Source organism: Trichechus manatus, unplaced genomic scaffold (genome assembly GCF_000243295.1).
Source record: "Trichechus manatus latirostris isolate Lorelei unplaced genomic scaffold, TriManLat1.0 scaffold00126, whole genome shotgun sequence".
Lineage (NCBI taxonomy): Eukaryota > Metazoa > Chordata > Mammalia > Sirenia > Trichechidae > Trichechus > Trichechus manatus.
Window position 1 is genome coordinate 6,417,392 of NW_004444062.1, and position 6,109 is coordinate 6,423,500.

Consider the following 6,109-nt stretch of genomic DNA (forward strand, 5'->3'; position numbering starts at 1 on the left):
GTCTCTAAACCCAGTGCTATACTTTGGGAGTCACCGTGGGCTGGGAGACTGTCGTTGAGGGGGTAGGGATCTGCATCAACCTCAGAAGGGGAGGAATGAGAAACAGAGTTGGCCATGTCCATGCCCTCACCCTTCCTCTGTCCCCCTATTCCTCTAAATCACTGTCTAGTGAATTCTTCCTGAGAGAAAAGGAACCACAAGAAGCCAGAGATAGGGAGGAAAAGAGGATGAGTAAACATCAATATCTACTTCTTCTCACTGTATTCAGTCATCCATCAAGCCTGCACTGAGTGTTGGCTATGTGTCTGACACGCTTCTCAGATCTTTATACATATTCACTCAGAGAGGGTAAGTCACCTGCCCACGGTTCACTGCTAGAAAAGGGTGGTCCTGGATGTGAACCCTGAAAGTCTGACTCTACAGTCCATGCCCTAAGCACAAGGTTAAGGTAGGCTCCAAACATTAAACTGGTGACACACAGTGCCAGGTCCACTTCTGGCATTTTCTACTCATGTTAAGGGGATTTTTAGTAGAGACTGTTGGGAGAGCATAATAATTCATGTAAACCAAAATTAATCTCCTCAGGGAAAGTTTGGGGGCCTTAGAACTGGACGGCTGATTCCAGAAGAGCTTTGTTGGACATCTGTTTGTCCCGTCAATGCTGGTCTGGGTCCTTGTCTGAATATTGCACAAATATCCTTGCTCTTTGTGTTAATGAAGGGCAGGGAGGGTAACACCAACCGTTGTTACAAAGAAGCCTAATATGTCCATAGGTAAACACTGTCAGCTTTTAGTTCCCGTTCCCACAAACAGTCCAAGGCAATTCCAGGTTGGGAGTGGGGTGGAGTGGGAGCTTTGCTCTGACACAGGCAGACAGGGGCTTCGCCTTTCTCAAAACAGGGATTCTGAGAACATTGGCAGCCAGTTCATTGATATCCAGCAGACAAAAAAAGAGGGGACAGCATAGAGACTGCATGTGAGTGGTTTCTATGGGCCAGGCCGGGGAGTTTTTCCTATCACTTCTGCTCACATCCCATTAGCCAGACCTCGGTCACACAACCACACCTTAGAGCAAGGGCAACTGGGAAACCTGCCCTAGCCATGTGCACAAGAAGAAATTGTTTTCTTTTCTTTGCTTTTTTCTTTTCTTTTTACTTCTTTTCCTTCCTTGTTTTGTTTTGTATTTTGTTATCATTGTTCTGTGGCCACTGGTTTGGGGGCTAAGAGTTGCCAATGGGGGAAAAAAGTAGAATCTTCTGGAGTGATCCATGTACAATGCTAATTCTAAATGTGAAAACAACAATAAAAAACCCTCATTTTTATTGAGTACCTACTATGTAACAAACTGTACTAGGCCCTTTACCTATGTGGGCGCATTTAATCATTCAGCACCCTTGCACATGGGTTTCTTGGTGTTACTGTTGTTGTGTGCTGTCAAGTCAATTCTGACTCACGGTGACCCTATAGGACACAGTAGAATTGTCCTATAGGGTTTCCAAGGCTGTAGTCTTTATTGATGCAGATTGCCAGGTCTTTTCTCCCTCGGAGCTGCTGGTGGGTTCCAATCACAGACCTTTTGGTTAGCAGCCAAGGCTTAATCATTGCACCTTCACATGGGTTTAGGAATACATCAGCAATCAGTTGTAAGATGATACTGTTCTGTTCTTCTAAAGGTAATAAAGGGCCAATGTGCTGGATCCCTCTAGGCCCATTCTACTTCCTTCTTTCTCTGTTGTTTTCCAGAGGATGACTCATCCAGGCGCTTGTGTCCTCTGACTTCTGATTAGACTTGGCCAATGGGAGGCACTAGCAGGAGATCAGAGTTTGGTGTATTTATTCCCCCACCTATGTCCCAGGTGCTCTGAGGTTTGTCAGTGGCAGTGTTTCTCCACCTATGATCACAGCTCCTATCAGGCAGTTATTCTGTCACAGCTGCAGGTATCACTAGGCTCCCAAAAGGAACCCTCTTTGTGTCCCTCAGGCCTGGAATGGCAATGGCTTCCTGCCATTGCTAATCCTTATTCTTCACTCTTTCTTGGCTGGTCCTTTAACCCTCCCTGTTGTTGTTATCTCTTGTGCCATCAAGCCAATTCTGAATCATAGTGACTGTAGGTGTTATAGAGTAGAACTATGCTCCATAGCGTTTTCTTGGCTATAATCTTTACAGGAGCAGATTGCCAGGACTGTTTTTTCCATGGTGTCGCTGGGTGGGTTTGAACCACCAACCTGTTGGTTATTAGCCAAATGCAAACCATTTGCACCACTCTCCATAAATAATTCCTTCCACGAACTCTCTTCAATTACGCCTTGGAGAATGCTGTCTCTTTCCTCCTGGTTCCTGGACAATTCAACCAGGACCTGGAACAAGTATCCAGCACATTTATTTTTTTAAATCTTTATTTATTATCCTGTTTTGGAGTCAGGCAGACATAGTTATGAAGCCCAGTTCGATCACCTACTATTTGTGCGACGTTGAACAAGTTATTTAACCTCTCTGAGCTGTAGTTTACTTGCTCATAAAACAGAAGGTAATGGATTAAAAGAAATAGCATATGTAAACTACCTAGCTAAGTGCTTGGCATATAGTAGGCAATTAATAGAACTAGAAATGGAAAATGATATTATAAAAATACATTCAATCTTATTAATAATTTAAAATATCATGATAAAATTATAAGTATTGCCTATTGAATTGAAAACTTTTTTTAAATTTATAATACCCAGTGTTAGCAATGATGTGGAGGAAAGGCATACAATGCAAGTGAAAGTATAAGAATTGATAAAATCCTTCTTTATATATTGTTTTATCTCTTGGTATATAAGGTTTAAAAAATCCACATTTCCTTTGATTCAGCAATTCACCTTTTAGGAATTTGTCCTAAGGAAATAATCAGACAAAAATTCATCTACAAAGATGTTCACACTATCACTGTTTACAGTAGTTAAAAATTGGAAATAACAAATGTTCAGCAATAGAATATTGGTTAAATAAACCTTGGAATATTCATATAGTGATAAGTAGAAGAATATGATTGATATAGAAAGATGGCCATGGCACATTGGTAAAGACAAATTAGTTATAGAATGTTGTTTATAAAGCAATATTCTATATATTTATAAAACTATGAAAAGAAGACAAATGAGAAAATATATATCAAAATATTAATTTTGGTTATTTCTGGAAGGTAGGATTATGGATGCTATCCCCCCCCCCCTTTTGGGGGAGATTTTCTAAACTTTTCTACAATGAACATTGTGTAGATAGGATTGCCCCTTGGCTGCAAGTAACAAACAGACTATAATTGTTCAGCAGCTCAACAATGCCAGGACTGGTGTCTGAAATTTTCTTGGTTTTTCCCTCATGGTCTCAAGATGGTCACTGTCCCCACAGTCATCATATATGCACTCAAAAAGAGAGGAAACAGGGACAAGAAGAATCAGTGCCTATACTAGGAAAACAGCTTTTCCAGGGACTCCTTAACAGATTTAAACCTAATTAGCTAGATTTGCATCACATGACCATCCCTAGCTAGAAAGTAGAAAAGGGGCTTGGGAAATGGAGTTGAGTCAGCCACTTTACAATGTCTGCCACAAATGTATTGCTTTTGCAATAATTTTTAAGAAGTTATTGAAAATTTAAAATACGTAATTTCTGTTTTTCTTCACTACTTTACTGCTTCCCTCGGTCTGCCACCTCCCACTTACTCCCACTGCAACAGCCAGCAAATTCACATTAAGTGAGCCAAGGGGGTGAAGAATAAAAAAGAAACCTGAGCCGAGGCTGCACCCTCCTAAGCAGTGGGAGTGGAGAGATGGGCCTAGGGCCAAACAACTAGGAATTCTGCTTGCTTGTTCTGTCAACCTCACCTAGGTCTCTCTAGTCTTTGGGCTATGAAACCATATCAACAAAGACATTGGCAATTTCAATATTTCTGGTCCTGTTGTTATTTTATAGAGTGTGCAAAACTGGCCCCAGTGTTTCATCTGGCTTGCTTTGGACTCAGGAAGGTTTCCCAAATCAAGAACATACCCAGAATGCATACTAAGGGAATGGACTAAATGGCCTGGGTTCAAACCCTGACTCTGCCACTTATCTGCTGTATGGCATTAAACTAGTTACTTCAGCTCTCTGTGCTTCTGCATCCTCAACTATAAAATGGAAATAATAATAATATATATTTCATAGGGTTGTTATGAAAGATTAGATGAATAAATATTTGTCAAGTGCTTAGAATGTGACTATCACATTAAAAAAAAAGTTGCTGTTCAGTTGATTCTGACTCATAGCGACCCTACAGGACAGAGTAGAACTTCCCTGTAGTGTTTCCAAGGAATGGCTGGTGGATTCAAACTGTTGACTTTTTGGTTAGCACCAAGCTCTTAACCACTGTGCCACCGGGCTTCTATCACATATTAAGGGCTATATATAAACATTTGTTAAGACGGCAGTGGTGGTTCAGTGGTAGGATTTCTGCCTTCTATGCAGGAGACCTGGGTTCAAGTCTCAGCCAATGCACCTCGTACGCAGCCACTACCCATCTGTCAGTGGAGGCTTGTGTGTTACTATGATGTTCAACAGGTTTCAGCAGACCTTCCCGATGAAGACAGACTAGGAAAAAAGGCCTGGAGATCAATTTCTGGAAAATCAGCCAACGAAAACCTGAGGGATCACAATGGTCTGATCCACAACTGATACAGGGATGGGACAGGACCAGGGAGAATTTCATTCCATTGTGCATGGGGTCATCATGAGTTGGGGCCAACTGGACGGCAGCTAACGACAACAAATATTTGTTAAATAAACAAATAAATAAGAGAAAGGCAGAAACGGTCATAAGCTGTTTGGGCCCTATTTATTGGAGGCTGCATCTTACTTTACCTAAAGCTCATGGCATCTCAAGTTACAAAGAAGAGACAAATTTTCTCTTACTTTCTGCTGCCTGCAGTGACATGGTCCCAGTGGTGAGAAGGGAAGAGAGCCCATAGGAAGCTAAGAGCGTGAAACAGCTCCTGGGTGGCAGGTACTCCCTAGGTACTTTGTGTGCAGCAGCTCGTTTAAGTCTTATCAGGCAGGTACCGCCCTCATTGTACAGATGGGGAAACTGAGGCTCACAGGGGTGAGGTAACTTGAGCACATTCACACGTCTATGAGTGGTGGAGCTGGAATTCGAACCCAGGACTGTTTGATCACAAAGCTGGAATATTCCATATTAAGAATGATGTTTAGACAGACTTCACTTTACATGATCCTAAAAGGTTCATATACATCAGTTTCTACTTTAAAGACACTTACGAAGTTTTTATTTAAAAGAACGTTGTAACAAATTCTTCTGTAAAATGATTTATTTCTCTATACTGTACTTAGTTTGGCAAGTTTTAATTTTCACATATGTGTTTTCTTAAAATAGAATGCATCTCTATTATTCAAAAAATAAATTCCAGGCCTGAAGCTTAAAAAACATTGATTTTTTTTTTTTTGGGGGGGGGTAGGAGGGTGGGAAGGGTCAGTCTGGAGTACAGGATCTAAAGATCTTTCTTAGTGACCTTCTAAAACAGCTGAAGCCCAGCAGCCCTTACCAGCGATAAATCAGCATTTTTGTTGCCAGTTCTAGGCATATTGTCTTGAAGCTCAAAGCCTGACTTCAGCCAGCTGAAATCATCAATAATTAACAACGTGAATACTTGAAGTTTCAAATTCCTGCGGGAGTAGCTGCAGCATTCTTTTCTGCTCCCTGACTTGCCACCTTTGAAAATGCCAGTTTCAAAGAAATATAGCCAGCTATTGCTCAATGCTTTTACTAATGAGTACGATCATTGTATGTTCAAGGAGCCTTCCCAGTTCTTTCCCTTTAAGAAAAAAAAGTCACTAAACCCCACCCTACCCCACCCTTTGCTTCTAATGTTCTGGAGTCTGTGGTGCAAGAGATAGAGCCGAGATAAAAAGAATTGAAAAACAAAATGGGCTTTTTTTTTGAAACTTTTGTTCCCCGCTCCTGTACACTCCCACGCTAAGTTACAGTCCTGGGATCTGACCTGGAGCCACCACCAGCCCCGCTGGCACTCTCCCTGACCCTGGGCCTGTGCTATGTAGGTTGTCGCCTGTCCCAGG

The 6,109-nt window shown here is 41.6% G+C and overlaps 1 non-coding gene across 1 annotated transcript; it reads left to right on the top strand.

Moving 5' to 3' along the window:
- The first annotated feature begins 4,445 nt into the window (after positions 1–4,445).
- On the top strand, positions 4,446–4,516 carry TRNAR-UCU (transfer RNA arginine (anticodon UCU)). Its single transcript has one exon. It is a non-coding gene; the product is annotated as a tRNA-Arg (tRNA).
- Positions 4,517–6,109: the final 1,593 nt, after the last annotated feature.